The sequence below is a fragment of the Phyllobates terribilis genome, unplaced genomic scaffold (genome assembly GCF_046119375.1).
Source record: "Phyllobates terribilis strain yellow unplaced genomic scaffold, ASM4611937v1 Scaffold_11__3_contigs__length_659146591, whole genome shotgun sequence".
In the NCBI taxonomy this organism is placed as follows: domain Eukaryota; kingdom Metazoa; phylum Chordata; class Amphibia; order Anura; family Dendrobatidae; genus Phyllobates; species Phyllobates terribilis.
This window is the reverse complement of record NW_027362771.1, coordinates 647,508,322-647,533,002: the sequence shown is the minus strand read 5'-3', so window position 1 is coordinate 647,533,002 and position 24,681 is coordinate 647,508,322.

Sequence of the window (24,681 nt, the reverse complement as noted above, 5' to 3'; positions counted from 1 at the left end):
TAGGAGTTAGTCCCCACAGCCTCGGACTCCGGGTCCGGTGATAACTTCTCAGTCAGGGCGAGCTCTGCAGCTGCCAGCCCCTGACTCCTTGTAGCACTGCTCCTACAGAGCTCCTGTAGTTTCTTCCTATGCTGCTTCTCTTCTCTACTTCTTCTCTACTCACTAACCCTGCCTCAGCCCTAGGTTTATATAGGGGAAGTTCTTCCCCTCCCAGGACTGGGCAGGAGGTGTGGCATGCATAGGATCCCTGACCAAGAGACCTCCCACCTGCTCTCAGACGTAATATCTCTATCACTGTGGCAACCAGACCACTGGGGTGTCACAGGAGCACTGTGGATGTCACTGTTATTATGGGAGCACTGTGGATATCACTGTTATTATGGGAGCACTGTGGATATCACTGTTATTATGGGAGCACTGTGGATATCACTGTTATTATGGGAGCACTGTGGATGTCGCTGTTATTATGGGGGCACTGTGGATATCGCTGTTATTATGGGAGCACTGTGGATATCACTGTTATTATGGGGGCACTGTGGATATCACTGTTATTATGGGAGCACTGTGGATGTCACTGTTATTATGGGGGCACTGTGGATATCACTGTTATTATGGGGGCACTGTGGATATCACTGTTATTATGGGAGCACTGTGGATGTCGCTGTTATTATGGGAGCACTGTGGATGTCACTGTTATTATGGGGGCACTGTGGATGTCACTGTTATTATGGGGGCACTGTGGATATCACTGTTATTATGGGAGCACTGTGGATGTCACTGTTATTATGGGGGCACTGTGGATGTCACTGTTATTATGGGAGCACTGTGGATGTCACTGTTATTATGGGAGCACTGTGGATGTCACTGTTATTATGGGAGCACTGTGGATATCACTGTTATTATGGGAGCACTGTGGATGTCACTGTTATTATGGGAGCACTGTGGATGTCACTGTTATTATGGGAGCACTGTGGATATCACTGTTATTATGGGGGCAGTGTGGATGTCACTGTTATTATGGGAGCACTGTGGATATCACTGTTATTATGGGAGCACTGTGGATATCACTGTTATTATGGGAGCACTGTGGATATCACTGTTATTATGGGAGCACTGTGGATATCGCTGTTATTATGGGGGCACTGTGGATATCACTGTTATTATGGGAGCACTGTGGATGTCACTGTTATTATGGGAGCACTGTGGATGTCACTGTTATTATGGGGGCACTGTGGATGTCACTGTTATTATGGGGGCACTGTGGATATCACTGTTATTATGGAGCACTGTGGATATCACTGTTATTATGGGAGCACTGTGGATATCACTGTTATTATGGGAGCACTGTGGATGTCACTGTTATTATGGAGCACTGTGGATGTCACTGTTATTATGGGACACTGTGGATATCACTGTTATTATGGGAGCACTGTGGATGTCACTGTTATTATGGGAGCACTGTGGATGTCACTGTTATTATGGGGGCACTGTGGATGTCACTGTTATTATGGGAGCACTGTGGATGTCACTGTTATTATGGGAGCACTGTGGATGTCACTGTTATTATGGGACACTGTGGATATCACTGTTATTATGGGAGCACTGTGGATGTCACTGTTATTATGGGAGCACTGTGGATATCACTGTTATTATGGGGGCACTGTGGATGTCACTGTTATTATGGGGGCACTGTGGATGTCACTGTTATTATGGGAGCACTGTGGATATCACTGTTATTATGGGAGCACTGTGGATGTCACTGTTATTATGGGGGCACTGTGGATGTTGCTGTTATTATGGGAGCACTGTGGATGTCACTGTTATTATGGGAGCACTGTGGATGTCACTGTTATTATGGGGGCACTGAGGATGTTGCTGTTATTATGGGAGCACTGTGGATGTCACTGTTATTATGGGACACTGTGGATATCACTGTTATTATGGGAGCACTGTGGATGTCACTGTTATTATGGGAGCACTGTGGATGTCACTGTTATTATGGGAGCACTGTGGATGTCACTGTTATTATGGGGGCACTGTGGATGTTGCTGTTATTATGGGAGCACTGTGGATGTCACTGTTATTATGGGACACTGTGGATATCACTGTTATTATGGGAGCACTGTGGATGTCGCTGTTATTATGGGAGCACTGTGGATGTCACTGTTATTATGGGGGCACTGTGGATATCACTGTTATTATGGGGACACTGTGGATATCACTGTTATTATGGGGGCACTGTGGATGTCACTGTTATTATGGGAGCACTGTGGATGTCACTGTTATTATGGGGGCACTGTGGATGTCACTGTTATTATGGGAGCACTGTGGATGTCACTGTTATTATGGAGCACTGTGGATGTCACTGTTATTATGGGGGCACTGTGGATATCGCTGTTATTATGGGAGCACTGTGGATATCACTGTTATTATGGGGGCACTGTGGATGTCACTGTTATTATGGGAGCACTGTGGATATCACTGTTATTATGGGGGCACTGTGGATGTCACTGTTATTATGGGGGCACTGTGGATGTCACTGTTATTATGGAGCACTGTGGATGTCGCTGTTATTATGGGAGCACTGTGGATATCACTGTTATTATGGGGGCACTGTGGATGTCACTGTTATTATGGGGGCACTGTGGATGTCACTGTTATTATGGAGCACTGTGGATGTCGCTGTTATTATGGGAGCACTGTGGATATCACTGTTATTATGGGGGCACTGTGGATGTCGCTGTTATTATGGGAGCACTGTGGATATCACTGTTATTATGGGGGCACTGTGGATGTCACTGTTATTATGGGAGCACTGTGGATGTCACTGTTATTATGGAGCACTGTGGATGTCACTGTTATTATGGGGGCACTGTGGATATCGCTGTTATTATGGGAGCACTGTGGATATCACTGTTATTATGGGAGCACTGTGGATATCACTGTTATTATGGAGCACTGTGGATATCACTGTTATTATGGGAGCACTGTGGATATCACTGTTATTATGGGGGCACTGTGGATATCACTGTTATTATGGAGCACTGTGGATATCACTGTTATTATGGGAGCACTGTGGATATCACTGTTATTATGGGGGCACTGTGGATATCACTGTTATTATGGGAGCACTGTGGATATCACTGTTATTATGGGGGCACTGTGGATATCACTGTTATTATGGGAGCACTGTGGATATCACTGTTATTATGGGAGCACTGTGGATATCACTGTTATTATGGGAGCACTGTGGATGTCACTGTTATTATGGGGGCACTGTGGATGTCACTGTTATTATGGGGGCACTGTGGATGTCGCTGTTATTATGGGGGCACTGTGGATGTCACTGTTATTATGGGAGCACTGTGGATGTCGCTGTTATTATGGGAGCACTGTGGATGTCACTGTTATTATGGGAGCACTGTGGATGTCACTGTTATTATGGGGGCACTGTGGATATCACTGTTATTATGGAAGCACTGTGGATGTCACTGTTATTATGGGGGCACTGTGGATATCACTGTTATTATGGAAGCACTGTGGATGTCACTGTTATTATGGGGGCACTGTGGATATCACTGTTATTATGGGAGCACTGTGGATATCACTGTTATTATGGGAGCACTGTGGATATCACTGTTATTATGGGAGCACTGTGGATGTCACTGTTATTATGGGAGCACTGTGGATGTCACTGTTATTATGGGAGCACTGTGGATGTCACTGTTATTATGGGAGCACTGTGGATGTCACTGTTATTATGGGAGCACTGTGGATGTCACTGTTATTATGGGAGCACTGTGGATGTCACTGTTATTATGGGAGCACTGTGGATGTCACTGTTATTATGGGAGCACTGTGGATATCACTGTTATTATGGGAGCACTGTGGATATCACTGTTATTATGGGAGCACTGTGGATGTCGCTGTTATTATGGGAGCACTGTGGATGTCGCTGTTATTATGGGAGCACTGTGGATATCACTGTTATTATGGGAGCACTGTGGATATCACTGTTATTATGGGAGCACTGTGGATGTCGCTGTTATTATGGGAGCACTGTGGATGTCACTGTTATTATGGGAGCACTGTGGATGTCACTGTTATTATGGGAGCACTGTGGATATCGCTGTTATTATGGGAGCACTGTGGATGTCACTGTTATTATGGGGGCACTGTGGATGTCACTGTTATTATGGGGGCACTGTGGATATCACTGTTATTATGGAGGCACTGTGGATATCACTGTTATTATGGAGGCACTGTGGATATCACTGTTATTATGGGAGCACTGTGGATGTCACTGTTATTATGGGGGCACTGTGGATGTCACTGTTATTATGGGAGCACTGTGGATATCACTGTTATTATGGGAGCACTGTGGATGTCACTGTTATTATGGGGGCACTGTGGATGTCACTGTTATTATGGGAGCACTGTGGATATCACTGTTATTATGGGAGCACTGTGGATGTCACTGTTATTATGGGAGCACTGTGGATGTCACTGTTATTATGGGAGCACTGTGGATGTCACTGTTATTATGGGAGCACTGTGGATGTCGCTGTTATTATGGGAGCACTGTGGATGTCGCTGTTATTATGGGAGCACTGTGGATATCGCTGTTATTATGGGAGCACTGTGGATGTCACTGTTATTATGGGGGCACTGTGGATATCACTGTTATTATGGGGGCACTGTGGATGTCGCTGTTATTATGGGAGCACTGTGGATATCACTGTTATTATGGGAGCACTGTGGATGTCACTGTTATTATGGGGGCACTGTGGATATCACTGTTATTATGGGGGCACTGTGGATGTCGCTGTTATTATGGAGGCACTGTGGATATCATTGTTATTATGGAAGCACTGTGGATGTCGCTGTTATTATGGGAGCACTGTGGATATCACTGTTATTATGGAGGCACTGTGGATATCACTGTTATTATGGGGGCACTGTGGATATCACTGTTATTATGGAGGCACTGTGGATATCACTGTTATTATGGGGGCACTGTGGATATCATTGTTATTATGGGAGCACTGTGGATATCACTGTTATTATGGGGGCACTGTGGATATCACTGTTATTATGGGGGCACTGTGGATATCACTGTTATTATGGGAGCACTGTGGATATCACTGTTATTATGGGGGCACTGTGGATGTCGCTGTTATTATGGGAGCACTGTGGATGTCACTGTTATTATGGGGGCACTGTGGATATCACTGTTATTATGGGGGCACTGTGGATGTCACTGTTATTATGGGAGCACTGTGGATATCACTGTTATTATGGGGGCACTGTGGATGTCACTGTTATTATGGGGGCACTGTGGATATCACTGTTATTATGGGAGCACTGTGGATGTCACTGTTATTATGGGAGCACTGTGGATATCACTGTTATTATGGCGGCACTGTGGATATCACTGTTATTATGGGAGCACTGTGGATGTCGCTGTTATTATGGGAGCACTGTGGATATCACTGTTATTATGGGGGCACTGTGGATGTCACTGTTATTATGGGGGCACTGTGGATATCACTGTTATTATGGGGGCACTGTGGATGTCACTGTTATTATGGGAGCACTGTGGATGTCACTGTTATTATGGGGGCACTGTGGATATCACTGTTATTATGGGAGCACTGTGGATATCACTGTTATTATGGGAGCACTGTGGATATCACTGTTATTATGGGGGGCACTGTGGATGTCACTGTTATTATGGGGGGCACTGTGGATGTCACTGTTATTATGGGAGCACTGTGGATATCACTGTTATTATGGGGGGCACTGTGGATATCACTGTTATTATGGGGGCACTGTGGATATCACTGTTATTATGGGGGCACTGTGGATGTCACTGTTATTATGGGGGCACTGTGGATATCGCTGTTATTATGGGAGCACTGTGGATATCACTGTTATTATGGGAGCACTGTGGATATCGCTGTTATTATGGGGGCACTGTGGATATCACTGTTATTATGGGGGCACTGTGGATATCACTGTTATTATGGGAGCACTGTTGATGTCACTGTTATTATGGAGCACTGTGGATGTCACTGTTATTATGGGGGCACTGTGGATATCACTGTTATTATGGGGGCACTGTGGATGTCGCTGTTATTATGGGAGCACTGTGGATATCACTGTTATTATGGGGGCACTGTGGATGTCGCTGTTATTATGGGAGCACTGTGGATATCGCTGTTATTATGGGGGCACTGTGGATGTCACTGTTATTATGGGAGCACTGTGGATATCACTGTTATTATGGGGGCACTGTGGATGTCACTGTTATTATGGGAGCACTGTGGATATCACTGTTATTATGGGGGCACTGTGGATGTCGCTGTTATTATGGGGGCACTGTGAATGTCACTGTTATTATGGGAGCACTGTGGATATCACTGTTATTATGGGGGCACTGTGGATGTCACTGTTATTATGGGAGCACTGTGGATATCACTGTTATTATGGGGGCACTGTGGATGTCGCTGTTATTATGGGGGCACTGTGAATGTCACTGTTATTATGGGAGCACTGTGAATGTCACTGTTATTATGGGAGCACTGTGGATATCACTGTTATTATGGGAGCACTGTGGATGTCACTGTTATTATGGGGGCACTGTGGATATCACTGTTATTATGGGAGCACTGTGAATGTCACTGTTATTATGGGAGCACTGTGGATGTCACTGTTATTATGGGAGCACTGTGGATATCACTGTTATTATGGGAGCACTGTGGATATCACTGTTATTATGGGAGCACTGTGGATATCACTGTTATTATGGGAGCACTGTGGATATCACTGTTATTATGGGGGCACTGTGGATATCACTGTTATTATGGGAGCACTGTGGATATCACTGTTATTATGGAGCACTGTGGATGTCACTGTTATTATGGGGGCACTGTGGATATCACTGTTATTATGGGAGCACTGTGGATATCACTGTTATTATGGGAGCACTGTGGATATCACTGTTATTATGGGGGCACTGTGGATGTCGCTGTTATTATGGGGGCACTGTGAATGTCACTGTTATTATGGGAGCACTGTGAATGTCACTGTTATTATGGGAGCACTGTGGATATCACTGTTATTATGGGAGCACTGTGGATGTCACTGTTATTATGGGGGCACTGTGGATATCACTGTTATTATGGGAGCACTGTGAATGTCACTGTTATTATGGGAGCACTGTGGATGTCACTGTTATTATGGGAGCACTGTGGATATCACTGTTATTATGGGAGCACTGTGGATATCACTGTTATTATGGGAGCACTGTGGATATCACTGTTATTATGGGAGCACTGTGGATATCACTGTTATTATGGGGGCACTGTGGATATCACTGTTATTATGGGAGCACTGTGGATATCACTGTTATTATGGAGCACTGTGGATGTCACTGTTATTATGGGGGCACTGTGGATATCACTGTTATTATGGGAGCACTGTGAATGTCACTGTTATTATGGGAGCACTGTGGATATCACTGTTATTATGGAGCACTGTGGATGTCACTGTTATTATGGGGGCACTGTGGATATCACTGTTATTATGGGAGCACTGTGGATATCACTGTTATTATGGGAGCACTGTGGATATCACTGTTATTATGGGGGCACTGTGGATATCACTGTTATTATGGGAGCACTGTGGATATCACTGTTATTATGGAGCACTGTGGATGTCACTGTTATTATGGGAGCACTGTGGATGTCACTGTTATTATGGGAGCACTGTGGATGTCACTGTTATTATGGGGGCACTGTGGATGTCACTGTTATTATGGGGGCACTGTGGATGTCACTGTTATTATGGGAGCACTGTGGATATCACTGTTATTATGGGAGCACTGTGGATGTCACTGTTATTATGGGGGCACTGTGGATGTCACTGTTATTATGGGAGCACTGTGGATATCACTGTTATTATGGAGCACTGTGGATATCACTGTTATTATGGGAGCACTGTGAATGTCACTGTTATTATGGGAGCACTGTGGATATCACTGTTATTATGGAGCACTGTGGATGTCACTGTTATTATGGGGGCACTGTGGATATCACTGTTATTATGGGAGCACTGTGGATATCACTGTTATTATGGGAGCACTGTGGATATCACTGTTATTATGGGGGCACTGTGGATATCACTGTTATTATGGGAGCACTGTGGATATCACTGTTATTATGGAGCACTGTGGATGTCACTGTTATTATGGGGGCACTGTGGATATCACTGTTATTATGGGAGCACTGTGGATATCACTGTTATTATGGGAGCACTGTGGATATCACTGTTATTATGGGAGCACTGTGGATATCACTGTTATTATGGAGCACTGTGGATGTCACTGTTATTATGGGGGCACTGTGGATATCACTGTTATTATGGGAGCACTGTGGATATCACTGTTATTATGGGAGCACTGTGGATGTCACTGTTATTATGGGGGCACTGTGGATATCACTGTTATTATGGGAGCACTGTGGATATCACTGTTATTATGGGGGCACTGTGGATATCACTGTTATTATGGGAGCACTGTGGATATCACTGTTATTATGGGGGCACTGTGGATATCACTGTTATTATGGGAGCACTGTGGATATCACTGTTATTATGGGAGCACTGTGGATGTCACTGTTATTATGGAGGCACTGTGGATGTCACTGTTATTATGGGGGCACTGTGGATGTCACTGTTATTATGGGAGCACTGTGGATATCACTGTTATTATGGGAGCACTGTGGATATCACTGTTATTATGGGGGCACTGTGGATGTCACTGTTATTATGGGAGCACTGTGGATGTCACTGTTATTATGGGGGCACTGTGGATGTCACTGTTATTATGGGGCACTGTGGATATCACTGTTATTATGGGAGCACTGTGGATGTCACTGTTATTATGGGAGCACTGTGGATATCACTGTTATTATGGGAGCACTGTGGATATCACTGTTATTATGGGAGCACTGTGGATGTCACTGTTATTATGGGGGCACTGTGGATATCACTGTTATTATGGAGCACTGTGGATATCACTGTTATTATGGGAGCACTGTGGATATCACTGTTATTATGGGAGCACTGTGGATGTCACTGTTATTATGGGAGCACTGTGGATATCACTGTTATTATGGGGGCACTGTGGATATCACTGTTATTATGGGAGCACTGTGGATGTCACTGTTATTATGGGAGCACTGTGAATGTCACTGTTATTATGGGGGCACTGTGGATATCGCTGTTATTATGGGAGCACTGTGGATGTCGCTGTTATTATGGGGGCACTGTGGATATCACTGTTATTATGGGGGCACTGTGGATGTCACTGTTATTATGGGAGCACTGTGGATATCACTGTTATTATGGGAGCACTGTGAATGTCACTGTTATTATGGGAGCACTGTGAATGTCACTGTTATTATGGGGGCACTGTGGATATCACTGTTATTATGGGAGCACTGTGAATGTCACTGTTATTATGGGGGCACTGTGGATATCACTGTTATTATGGGGGCACTGTGGATATCACTGTTATTATGGGGGCACTGTGGATATCACTGTTATTATGGGGGCACTGTGGATGTCTGTTTATTATGGGGGCACTGTGGATATCACTGTTATTATGGGAGCACTGTGGATATCACTGTTATTATGGGAGCACTGTGGATATCACTGTTATTATGGGAGCACTGTGGATGTCACTGTTATTATGGGAGCACTGTGAATGTCACTGTTATTATGGGGGCACTGTGGATATCACTGTTATTATGGGGGCACTGTTGATATCACTGTTATTATGGGGGCACTGTGGATGTCACTGTTATTATGGGGGCACTGTGGATATCACTGTTATTATGGGAGCACTGTGGATATCACTGTGATTATGGGGGCACTGTGGATATCACTGTTATTATGGGAGCACTGTGGATGTCACTGTTATTATGGGGGCACTGTGGATGTCACTGTTATTATGGGGGAACTGTGGATATCACTGTTATTATGGGGGCACTGTGGATATCACTGTTATTATGGGGGCACTGTGGATGTCACTGTTATTATGGGGGCACTGTGGATATCACTGTTATTATGGGGGCACTGTGGATATCACTGTTATTATGGGGGCACTGTGGATGTCACTGTTATTATGGGGGCACTGTGAATATCACTGTTATTATGGGGGCACTGTGGATGTCACTGTTATTATGGGGGCACTGTGGATGTCACTGTTATTATGGGGGCACTGTGGATGTCACTGTTATTATGGGGGCACTGTGGATATCACTGTTATTATGGAGGCACTGTGGATGTCACTGTTATTATGGGGGCACTGTGGATGTCACTGTTATTATGGGGGCACTGTGGATGTCACTGTTATTATGGGGGCACTGTGGATGTCACTGTTATTATGGGAGCACTGTGGATGTCACTGTTATTATGGGGGCACTGTGGATGTCACTGTTATTATGGAGGCACTGTGGATATCACTGTTATTATGGAAGCACTGTGGATGTCACTGTTATTATGGGGGCACTGTGGATGTCACTGTTATTATGGAGGCACTGTGGATATCACTGTTATTATGGGGGCACTGTGGATGTCACTGTTATTATGGAGGCACTGTGGATATCACTGTTATTATGGGAGCACTGTGGATGTCGCTGTTATTATGGGAGCACTGTGGATGTCACTGTTATTAAGGGGGCACTGTGGATATCACTGTTATTATGGGGGCACTGTGGATATCACTGTTATTATGGGAGCACTGTGGATGTCACTGTTATTATGGGGGCACTGTGGATATCACTGTTATTATGGGGGCACTGTGGATGTCGCTGTTATTATGGGAGCACTGTGGATGTCACTGTTATTATGGGAGCACTGTGGATATCACTGTTATTATGGGGGCACTGTGGATGTCACTGTTATTATGGGGGCACTGTGGATATCACTGTTATTATGGGGGCACTGTGGATGTCACTGTTATTATGGGAGCACTGTGGATATCACTGTTATTATGGGGGCACTGTGGATGTCGCTGTTATTATGGGAGCACTGTGGATGTCACTGTTATTATGGGAGCACTGTGGATATCACTGTTATTATGGAGGCACTGTGGATATCACTGTTATTATGGAGGCACTGTGGATATCACTGTTATTATGGGGGCACTGTGGATATCATTGTTATTATTGGAGCACTGTGGATGTCGCTGTTATTATGGGAGCACTGTGGATATCACTGTTATTATGGGAGCACTGTGGATATCACTGTTATTATGGGGGCACTGTGGATATCACTGTTATTATGGGAGCACTGTGGATATCACTGTTATTATGGGGGCACTGTGGATGTCGCTGTTATTATGGGGGCACTGTGGATATCGCTGTTATTATGGGGGCACTGTGGATGTCGCTGTTATTATGGGAGCACTGTGGATATCACTGTTATTATGGAGGCACTGTGGATATCACTGTTATTATGGGGGCACTGTGGATATCACTGTTATTATGGAGGCACTGTGGATATCACTGTTATTATGGGGGCACTGTGGATATCATTGTTATTATTGGAGCACTGTGGATGTCACTGTTATTATGGGGGGCACTGTGGATGTCACTGTTATTATGGGAGCACTGTGGATATCACTGTTATTATGGGGGCACTGTGGATATCACTGTTATTATGGGAGCACTGTGGATGTCGCTGTTATTATGGGAGCACTGTGGATGTCGCTGTTATTATGGGAGCACTGTGGATATCACTGTTATTATGGGGGCACTGTGGATGTCACTGTTATTATGGGAGCACTGTGGATGTCGCTGTTATTATGGGAGCACTGTGGATATCACTGTTATTATGGGGGCACTGTGGATGTCACTGTTATTATGGGAGCACTGTGGATGTCGCTGTTATTATGGGAGCACTGTGGATGTCGCTGTTATTATGGGAGCACTGTGGATATCACTGTTATTATGGAGCACTGTGGATGTCACTGTTATTATGGGAGCACTGTGGATATCACTGTTATTATGGGAGCACTGTGGATATCACTGTTATTATGGGAGCACTGTGGATATCACTGTTATTATGGGAGCACTGTGGATGTCACTGTTATTATGGGGGCACTGTGGATATCACTGTTATTATGGGAGCACTGTGGATGTCTCTGTTTATTATGGGAGCACTGTGGATGTCACTGTTATTATGGGAGCACTGTGGATGTCGCTGTTATTATGGGAGCACTGTGGATATCACTGTTATTATGGGAGCACTGTGGATGTCGCTGTTATTATGGGGGCACTGTGGATATCACTGTTATTATGGGAGCACTGTGGATGTCGCTGTTAATATGGGGGCACTGTGGATATCACTGTTATTATGGGGGCACTGTGGATGTCACTGTTATTATGGGGGCACTGTGGATATCGCTGTTATTATGGGAGCACTGTGGATATCACTGTTATTATGGGAGCACTGTGGATGTCGCTGTTATTATGGGAGCACTGTGGATGTCACTGTTATTATGGGGGCACTGTGGATATCACTGTTATTATGGGGGCACTGTGGATATCACTGTTATTATGGGGGCACTGTGGATGTCACTGTTATTATGGGAGCACTGTGGATATCACTGTTATTATGGGGGGCACTGTGGATATCACTGTTATTATGGGGGCACTGTGGATATCACTGTTATTATGGGGGCACTGTGGATGTCACTGTTATTATGGGGGCACTGTGGATATCGCTGTTATTATGGGAGCACTGTGGATATCACTGTTATTATGGGAGCACTGTGGATATCGCTGTTATTATGGGGGCACTGTGGATATCACTGTTATTATGGGGGCACTGTGGATATCACTGTTATTATGGGAGCACTGTGGATATCGCTGTTATTATGGGGGCACTGTGGATATCACTGTTATTATGGGGGCACTGTGGATGTCACTGTTATTATGGAGCACTGTGGATGTCGCTGTTATTATGGGAGCACTGTGGATGTCACTGTTATTATGGGGGCACTGTGGATGTCGCTGTTATTATGGGAGCACTGTGGATATCGCTGTTATTATGGGGGCACTGTGGATATCACTGTTATTATGGGAGCACTGTGGATGTCACTGTTATTATGGGAGCACTGTGAATGTCACTGTTATTATGGGAGCACTGTGGATGTCACTGTTATTATGGGGGCACTGTGGATGTCACTGTTATTATGAGAGCACTGTGGATATCACTGTTATTATGGGAGCACTGTGGATATCACTGTTATTATGGGAGCACTGTGGATATCACTGTTATTATGGGGGCACTGTGGATATCACTGTTATTATGGGAGCACTGTGAATGTCACTGTTATTATGGGGGCACTGTGGATATCACTGTTATTATGGGGGCACTGTGGATATCACTGTTATTATGGGGGCACTGTGGATATCACTGTTATTATGGGGGCACTGTGGATGTCACTGTTATTATGGGGGCACTGTGGATATCACTGTTATTATGGGGGCACTGTGGATGTCACTGTTAATATGGGAGCACTGTGGATATCACTGTTATTATGGGAGCACTGTGGATATCACTGTTATTATGGGGGCACTGTGGATATCACTGTTATTATGGGGGCACTGTGGATATCACTGTTATTATGGGGGCACTGTGGATGTCACTGTTATTATGGGGGCACTGTGGATGTCACTGTTATTATGGGAGCACTGTGGATATCACTGTTATTATGGGAGCACTGTGGATATCACTGTTATTATGGGGGCACTGTGGATATCACTGTTATTATGGGGGCACTGTGGATGTCACTGTTATTATGGGGGCACTGTGGATATCACTGTTATTATGGGAGCACTGTGGATATCACTGTTATTATGGGGGCACTGTGGATATCACTGTTATTATGGGGGCACTGTGGATATCACTGTTATTATGGGGGCACTGTGGATGTCGCTGTTAATATGGGGGCACTGTGGATATCACTGTTATTATGGGGGCACTGTGGATGTCACTGTTATTATGGGGGCACTGTGGATATCGCTGTTATTATGGGAGCACTGTGGATATCACTGTTATTATGGGAGCACTGTGGATGTCGCTGTTATTATGGGAGCACTGTGGATGTCACTGTTATTATGGGGGCACTGTGGATATCACTGTTATTATGGGGGCACTGTGGATATCACTGTTATTATGGGGGCACTGTGGATGTCACTGTTATTATGGGGGCACTGTGGATATCACTGTTATTATGGGGGCACTGTGGATGTCACTGTTTATTATGGGGGCACTGTGGATATCACTGTTATTATGGGAGCACTGTGGATATCACTGTTATTATGGGGGCACTGTGGATATCACTGTTATTATGGGGGCACTGTGGATATCACTGTTATTATGGGGGCACTGTGGATGTCACTGTTATTATGGGGGCACTGTGGATATCACTGTTATTATGGGAGCACTGTGGATATCACTGTTATTATGGGAGCACTGTGGATATCACTGTTATTATGGGGGCACTGTGGATGTCACTGTTATTATGGGGGCACTGTGAATATCACTGTTATTATGGGGGCACTGTGGATGTCACTGTTATTATGGGAGCACTGTGGATATCACTGTTATTATGGGGGCACTGTGGATGTCTGTTTATTATGGGGGCACTGTGGATGTCACTGTTATTATGGGGGCACTGTGGATGTCACTGTTATTATGGGGGCACTGTGGATATCACTGTTATTATGGGGGCACTGTGGATGTCACTGTTATTATGGGGGCACTGTGGATGTCACTGTTATTATGGGGCACTGTGGATGTCTGTTTATTATGGGGGCACTGTGGATATCACTGTTATTATGGGAGCACTGTGGATGTCACTGTTATTATGGGGGCACTGTGGATATCACTGTTATTATGGGAGCACTGTGGATATCACTGTTATTATGGGGGCACTGTGGATGTCACTGTTATTATGGGGGCACTGTGGATATCACTGTTATTATGGGGGCACTGTGGATGTCACTGTTATTATGGGGGCACTCTGGATGTCACTGTTATTATGGAGGCACTGTGGATGTCACTGTTATTATGGGAGCACTGTGGATGTCACTGTTATTATGGGAGCACTGTGGATATCACTGTTATTATGGGAGCACTGTGGATGTCGCTGTTATTATGGGGGCACTGTGGATATCACTGTTATTATCGGAGCACTGTGGATGTCACTGTTATTATGGGGGCACTGTGGATGTCACTGTTATTATGGGAGCACTGTGGATATCACTGTTATTATGGAGCACTGTGGATGTCACTGTTATTATGGGAGCACTGTGGATATCACTGTTATTATGGGGGCACTGTGGATGTCACTGTTATTATGGGGGCACTGTGGATGTCACTGTTATTATGGGGGCACTGTGGATATCACTGTTATTATGGGAGCACTGTGGATATCACTGTTATTATGGGGGCACTGTGGATGTCTGTTTATTATGGGGGCACTGTGGATATCACTGTTATTATGGGAGCACTGTGGATATCACTGTTATTATGGGAGCACTGTGGATATCACTGTTATTATGGGGGCACTGTGGATGTTGCTGTTATTATGGGAGCACTGTGGATATCGCTGTTATTATGGGGGCACTGTGGATATCACTGTTATTATGGGGGCACTGTGGATGTCACTGTTATTATGGGAGCACTGTGGATATCACTGTTATTATGGGGGCACTGTGGATATCACTGTTATTATGGGGGCACTGTGGATATCACTGTTATTATGGGAGCACTGTGGATATCACTGTTATTATGGGGGCACTGTGGATATCACTGTTATTATGGGGGCACTGTGGATATCACTGTTATTATGGGGGCACTGTGGATGTCTGTTTATTATGGGAGCACTGTGGATATCACTGTTATTATGGGAGCACTGTGGATGTCACTGTTATTATGGGAGCACTGTGGATATCACTGTTATTATGGGGGCACTGTGGATGTCTGTTTATTATGGGAGCACTGTGGATATCACTGTTATTATGGGGGCACTGTGGATGTCACTGTTATTATGGGAGCACTGTGGATATCACTGTTATTATGGGAGCACTGTGGATATCACTGTTATTATGGGAGCACTGTGGATGTCGCTGTTATTATGGGGGCACTGTGGATGTCTGTTTATTATGGGGGCACTGTGGATATCACTGTTATTATGGGAGCACTGTGGATATCACTGTTATTATGGGAGCACTGTGGATATCACTGTTATTATGGGAGCACTGTGGATATCACTGTTATTATGGGGGCACTGTGGATGTCACTGTTATTATGGGAGCACTGTGGATATCACTGTTATTATGGGGGCACTGTGGATGTCTGTTTATTATGGGAGCACTGTGGATATCACTGTTATTATGGGGGCACTGTGGATGTCTGTTTATTATGGGGGCACTGTGGATATCGCTGTTATTATGGGAGCACTGTGGATATCACTGTTATTATGGGAGCACTGTGGATATCACTGTTATTATGGGAGCACTGTGGATATCACTGTTATTATGGGAGCACTGTGGATGTCGCTGTTATTATGGGGGCACTGTGGATATCACTGTTATTATGGGAGCACTGTGGATGTCACTGTTATTATGGGAGCACTGTGGATATCACTGTTATTATGGGAGCACTGTGGATATCACTGTTATTATGGGAGCACTGTGGATGTCGCTGTTATTATGGGGGCACTGTGGATGTCTGTTTATTATGGGGGCACTGTGGATGTCACTGTTATTATGGGGGCACTGTGGATGTCTGTTTATTATGGGAGCACTGTGGATATCACTGTTATTATGGGGGCACTGTGGATGTCACTGTTATTATGGGGGCACTGTGGATGTCGCTGTTATTATGGGAGCACTGTGGATGTCGCTGTTATTATGGGAGCACTGTGGATGTCGCTGTTATTATGGGAGCACTGTGGATGTCGCTGTTATTATGGGAGCACTGTGGATATCACTGTTATTATGGGAGCACTGTGGATATCACTGTTATTATGGGAGCACTGTGGATATCACTGTTATTATGGGAGCACTGTGGATATCACTGTTATTATGGGAGCACTGTGGATATCACTGTTATTATGGGAGCACTGTGGATATCACTGTTATTATGGGAGCACTGTGGATATCACTGTTATTATGGGGGCACTGTGGATGTCGCTGTTATTATGGGAGCACTGTGGATGTCACTGTTATTATGGGGGCACTGTGGATGTCACTGTTATTATGGGGGCACTGTGGATATCACTGTTATTATGGGGGCACTGTGGATGTCGCTGTTATTATGGGAGCACTGTGGATGTCACTGTTATTATGGGGGCACTGTGGATGTCACTGTTATTATGGGGGCACTGTGGATATCACTGTTATTATGGGAGCACTGTGGATGTCACTGTTATTATGGGGGCACTGTGGATGTCACTGTTATTATGGGAGCACTGTGGATGTCGCTGTTATTATGGGAGCACTGTGGATATCACTGTTATTATGGGGGCACTGTGGATGTCACTGTTATTATGGGAGCACTGTGGATGTCACTGTTATTATGGGGGCACTGTGGATGTCACTGTTATTATGGGAGCACTGTGGATGTCGCTGTTATTATGGGAGCACTGTGGATATCACTGTTATTATGGGGGCACTGTGGATGTCACTGTTATTATGGAGCACTGTGGATATCACTGTTATTATGGGGGCACTGTGGATGTCACTGTTATTATGGAGCACTGTGGATGTCACTGTTATTATGGGAGCACTGTGGATATCACTGTTATTATGGGAGCACTGTGGATATCACTGTTATTATGGGAGCACTGTGGATGTCGCTGTTATTATGGGAGCACTGTGGATATCACTGTTATTATGGGAGCACTGTGGATATCACTGTTATTATGGGGGCACTGTGGATGTCGCTGTTATTATGGGGGCACTGTGGATATCACTGTTATTATGGGGGCACTGTGGATGTCACTGTTATTATGGGGTCACTGTGGATATCACTGTTATTATGGGAGCACTGTGGATATCACTGTTATTATGGGAGCACTGTGGATGTCACTGTTATTATGGGGGCACTGTGGATATCACTGTTATTATGGGAGCACTGTGGATATCACTGTTATTATGGGGGCACTGTGGATGTCGCTGTTATTATGGGGGCACTGTGGATATCACTGTTATTATGGGAGCACTGTGGATATCACTGTTATTATGGGGGCACTGTGGATGTCACTGTTATTATGGGGGCACTGTGGATATCACTGTTATTATGGGGGCACTGTGGATGTCGCTGTTATTATGGGAGCACTGTGGATATCACTGTTATTATGGGGGCACTGTGGATATCACTGTTATTATGGGGGCACTGTGGATATCACTGTTATTATGGGAGCACTGTGAATGTCACTGTTATTATGGGGGCACTGTGGATATCACTGTTATTATGGGGGCACTGTGGATATCACTGTTATTATGGGGGCACTGTGGATGTCACTGTTATTATGGGGGCACTGTGGATATCACTGTTATTATGGGAGCACTGTGGATATCACTGTTATTATGGGAGCACTGTGAATATCACTGTTATTATGGGGGCACTGTGGATATCACTGTTATTATGGGAGCACTGTGGATATCACTGTTATTATGGGATCACTGTGAATATCACTGTTATTATGGGGGCACTGTGGATGTCACTGTTATTATGGGAGCACTGTGGATATCACTGTTATTATGGGGGCACTGTGGATGTCACTGTTATTATGGGAGCACTGTGGATGTCACTGTTATTATGGAGGCACTGTGGATATCACTGTTATTATGGGAGCACTGTGGATATCACTGTTATTATGGGGGCACTGTGGATGTCACTGTTATTATGGGAGCACTGTGGATGTCACTGTTATTATGGAGGCACTGTGGATATCACTGTTATTATGGGAGCACTGTGAATATCACTGTTATTATGGGGGCACTGTGGATGTCACTGTTATTATGGGAGCACTGTGGATGTCACTGTTATTATGGGGGCACTGTGAATGTCACTGTTATTATGGGAGCACTGTGGATGTCACTGTTATTATGGGGGCACTGTGGATGTCACTGTTATTATGGGAGCACTGTGGATATCACTGTTATTATGGGGGCACTGTGGATGTTACTGTTATTATGGGAGCACTGTGGATATCACTGTTATTATGGGAGCACTGTGGATGTCACTGTTATTATGGGGGCACTGTGGATATCACTGTTATTATGGGGGCACTGTGGATGTCACTGTTATTATGGGAGCACTGTGGATGTCACTGTTATTATGGGGGCACTGTGGATGTCACTGTTATTATGGGAGCACTGTGGATATCACTGTTATTATGGGGGCACTGTGGATGTCACTGTTATTATGGGAGCACTGTGGATGTCACTGTTATTATGGGGGCACTGTGGATGTTGCTGTTATTATGGGAGCACTGTGGATATCACTGTTATTATGGGGGCACTGTGGATGTCACTGTTATTATGGGAGCACTGTGGATGTCACTGTTATTATGGGGGCACTGTGGATGTCACTGTTATTATGGGAGCACTGTGGATATCACTGTTATTATGGGGGCACTGTGGATATCACTGTTATTATGGGAGCACTGTGAATATCACTGTTATTATGGGGGCACTGTGGATGTCTGTTTATTATGGGGGCACTGTGGATGTCACTGTTATTATGGGGGCACTGTGGATATCACTGTTATTATGGGAGCACTGTGGATATCACTGTTATTATGGGAGCACTGTGAATATCACTCTTATTATGGGGGCACTGTGGATGTCACTGTTATTATAGGAGCACTGTGGATATCACTGTTATTATGGGGGCACTGTGGATGTCTGTTTATTATGGGGGCACTGTGGATGTCACTGTTATTATGGGGGCACTGTGGATGTCACTGTTATTATGGGGGCACTGTGGATATCACTGTTATTATGGGGGCACTGTGGATGTCACTGTTATTATGGGGGCACTGTGGATGTCACTGTTATTATGGGGCACTGTGGATGTCACTGTTATTATGGGGCACTGTGGATGTCTGTTTATTATGGGGGCACTGTGGATATCACTGTTATTATGGGAGCACTGTGGATGTCACTGTTATTATGGGGGCACTGTGGATATCACTGTTATTATGGGAGCACTGTGGATATCACTGTTATTATGGGGGCACTGTGGATGTCACTGTTATTATGGGGGCACTGTGGATATCACTGTTATTATGGGGGCACTGTGGATATCACTGTTATTATGGGGGCACTGTGGATATCACTGTTATTATGGGAGCACTGTGGATATCACTGTTATTATGGGGGCACTGTGGATATCACTGTTATTATGGGGGCACTGTGGATATCACTGTTATTATGGGGGCACTGTGGATGTCACTGTTATTATGGGGGCACTGTGGATATCACTGTTATTATGGGAGCACTGTGGATATCACTGTTATTATGGGGGCACTGTGGATGTCACTGTTATTATGGGGGCACTGTGGATATCACTGTTATTATGGGAGCACTGTGGATATCACTGTTATTATGGGAGCACTGTGGATGTCTCTGTTATTATGGGGGCACTGTGGATGTCACTGTTATTATGGGAGCACTGTGGATGTCACTGTTGTTATGGGAGCACTGTGGATGTCACTGTTATTATGGGGGCACTGTGGATATCACTGTTATTATGGGGGCACTGTGGATATCACTGTTATTATGGGGGCACTGTGGATGTCACTGTTATTATGGGGGCACTGTGGATATCACTGTTATTATGGGAGCACTGTGGATATCACTGTTATTATGGGAGCACTGTGGATGTCTCTGTTATTATGGGGGCACTGTGGATGTCACTGTTATTATGGGAGCACTGTGGATGTCACTGTTGTTATGGGAGCACTGTGGATATCACTGTTATTATGGGAGCACTGTGGATGTCACTGTTATTATGGGGGCACTGTGGATATCACTGTTATTATGGGAGCACTGTGGATGTCACTGTTATTATGGGGGCACTGTGGATATCACTGTTATTATGGGGGCACTGTGGATGTCACTGTTATTATGGGGGCACTGTGGATATCACTGTTATTATGGGAGCACTGTGGATGTCACTGTTATTATGGGAGCACTGTGAATATCACTGTTATTATGGGAGCACTGTGGATGTCGCTGTTATTATGGGGGCACTGTGGATGTCACTGTTATTATGGGAGCACTGTGAATGTCACTGTTATTATGGGAGCACTGTGGATGTCACTGTTATTATGGGAGTACTGTGGATATCACTGTTATTATGGGGGCACTGTGGATGTCACTGTTATTATGGGGGCACTGTGGATATCACTGTTATTATGGGAGCACTGTGGATATCACTGTTATTATGGGAGCACTGTGAATATCACTGTTATTATGGGGGCACTGTGGATGTCACTGTTATTATGGGGGCACTGTGGATGTCACTGTTATTATGGGAGCACTGTGGATATCACTGTTATTATGGGGGCACTGTGGATGTCTGTTTATTATGGGGGCACTGTGGATGTCACTGTTATTATGGGGGCACTGTGGATGTCACTGTTATTATGGGGGCACTGTGGATATCACTGTTATTATGGGGGCACTGTGGATGTCACTGTTATTATGGGGGCACTGTGGATGTCACTGTTATTATGGGGCACTGTGGATGTCTGTTTATTATGGGGGCACTGTGGATATCACTGTTATTATGGGGGCACTGTGGATGTCGCTGTTATTATGGGGGCACTGTGGATGTCACTGTTATTATGGGAGCACTGTGAATGTCACTGTTATTATGGGAGCACTGTGGATGTCACTGTTATTATGGGAGTACTGTGGATATCACTGTTATTATGGGGGCACTGTGGATGTCACTGTTATTATGGGGGCACTGTGGATATCACTGTTATTATGGGAGCACTGTGGATATCACTGTTATTATGGGAGCACTGTGAATATCACTGTTATTATGGGGGCACTGTGGATGTCACTGTTATTATGGGGGCACTGTGGATGTCACTGTTATTATGGGAGCACTGTGGATATCACTGTTATTATGGGGGCACTGTGGATGTCTGTTTATTATGGGGGCACTGTGGATGTCACTGTTATTATGGGGGCACTGTGGATGTCACTGTTATTATGGGGGCACTGTGGATATCACTGTTATTATGGGGGCACTGTGGATGTCACTGTTATTATGGGGGCACTGTGGATGTCACTGTTATTATGGGGCACTGTGGATGTCTGTTTATTATGGGGGCATTGTGGATATCACTGTTATTATGGGGGCACTGTGGATATCACTGTTATTATGGGAGCACTGTGGATATCACTGTTATTATGGGGGCACTGTGGATGTCACTGTTATTATGGGGGCACTGTGGATATCACTGTTATTATGGGGGCACTGTGGATATCACTGTTATTATGGGGGCACTGTGGATATCACTGTTATTATGGGAGCACTGTGGATATCACTGTTATTATGGGGGCACTGTGGATGTTGCTGTTATTATGGGAGCACTGTGGATGTCACTGTTATTATGGGGGCACTGTGGATGTCACTGTTATTATGGGAGCACTGTGGATGTCACTGTTATTATGGGGGCACTGTGGATATCACTGTTATTATGGGAGCACTGTGGATATCACTGTTATTATGGGAGCACTGTGGATATCACTGTTATTATGGGAGCACTGTGGATGTCACTGTTATTATGGGGGCACTGTGGATATCACTGTTATTATGGGGCACTGTGGATGTCTCTGTTGTTATGGGGGCACTGTGGATATCACTGTTATTATGGGAGCACTGTGGATGTCACTGTTATTATGGGGGCACTGTGGATATCACTGTTATTATGGGAGCACTGTGGATATCACTGTTATTATGGGGGCACTGTGGATATCACTGTTATTATGGGAGCACTGTGGATATCACTGTTATTATGGGGGCACTGTGGATATCACTGTTATTATGGGGGCACTGTGGATGTCACTGTTATTATGGGAGCACTGTGGATATCACTGTTATTATGGGAGCACTGTGGATATCACTGTTATTATGGGAGCACTGTGGATATCACTGTTATTATGGGAGCACTGTGGATATCACTGTTATTATGGGAGCACTGTGGATATCACTGTTATTATGGGAGCACTGTGGATGTCACTGTTATTATGGGGGCACTGTGGATATCACTGTTATTATGGGAGCACTGTGGATATCACTGTTATTATGGGAGCACTGTGGATGTCACTGTTATTATGGGAGCACTGTGGATATCACTGTTATTATGGGAGCACTGTGGATATCACTGTTATTATGGGGCACTGTGGATGTCTCTGTTATTATGGGGGCACTGTGGATATCACTGTTATTATGGGAGCACTGTGGATGTCACTGTTATTATGGGGGCACTGTGGATGTCACTGTTATTATGGGAGCACTGTGGATGTCACTGTTATTATGGGGGCACTGTGGATGTCACTGTTATTATGGGGGCACTGTGGATGTCACTGTTATTATGGGAGCACTGTGGATGTCACTGTTATTATGGGGGCACTGTGGATGTCACTGTTATTATGGGGGCACTGTGGATGTCACTGTTATTATGGGAGCACTGTGGATGTCACTGTTATTATGGGGGCACTGTGGATATCACTGTTATTATGGGAGCACTGTGGATATCACTGTTATTATGGGAGCACTGTGGATGTCACTGTTATTATGGGGGCACTGTGGATATCACTGTTATTATGGGAGCACTGTGGATGTCACTGTTATTATGGGGGCACTGTGGATATCACTGTTATTATGGGAGCACTGTGGATATCACTGTTATTATGGGAGCACTGTGGATGTCACTGTTATTATGGGGGCACTGTGGATATCACTGTTATTATGGGGCACTGTGGATGTCTCTGTTATTATGGGGGCACTGTGGATATCACTGTTATTATGGGAGCACTGTGGATGTCACTGTTATTATGGGGGCACTGTGGATGTCACTGTTATTATGGGGGCACTGTGGATGTCACTGTTATTATGGGGGCACTGTGGATGTCACTGTTATTATGGGGGCACTGTGGATGTCACTGTTATTATGGGAGCACTGTGGATGTCACTGTTATTATGGGGGCACTGTGGATGTCACTGTTATTATGGGGGCACTGTGGATGTCACTGTTATTATGGGAGCACTGTGGATGTCACTGTTATTATGGGGGCACTGTGGATATCACTGTTATTATGGGAGCACTGTGGATATCACTGTTATTATGGGAGCACTGTGGATATCACTGTTATTATGGGAGCACTGTGGATGTCACTGTTATTATGGGGGCACTGTGGATATCACTGTTATTATGGGAGCACTGTGGATATCACTGTTATTATGGGAGCACTGTGGATGTCACTGTTATTATGGGAGCACTGTGGATGTCGCTGTTATTATGGGGGCACTGTGGATATCACTGTTATTATGGGAGCACTGTGGATG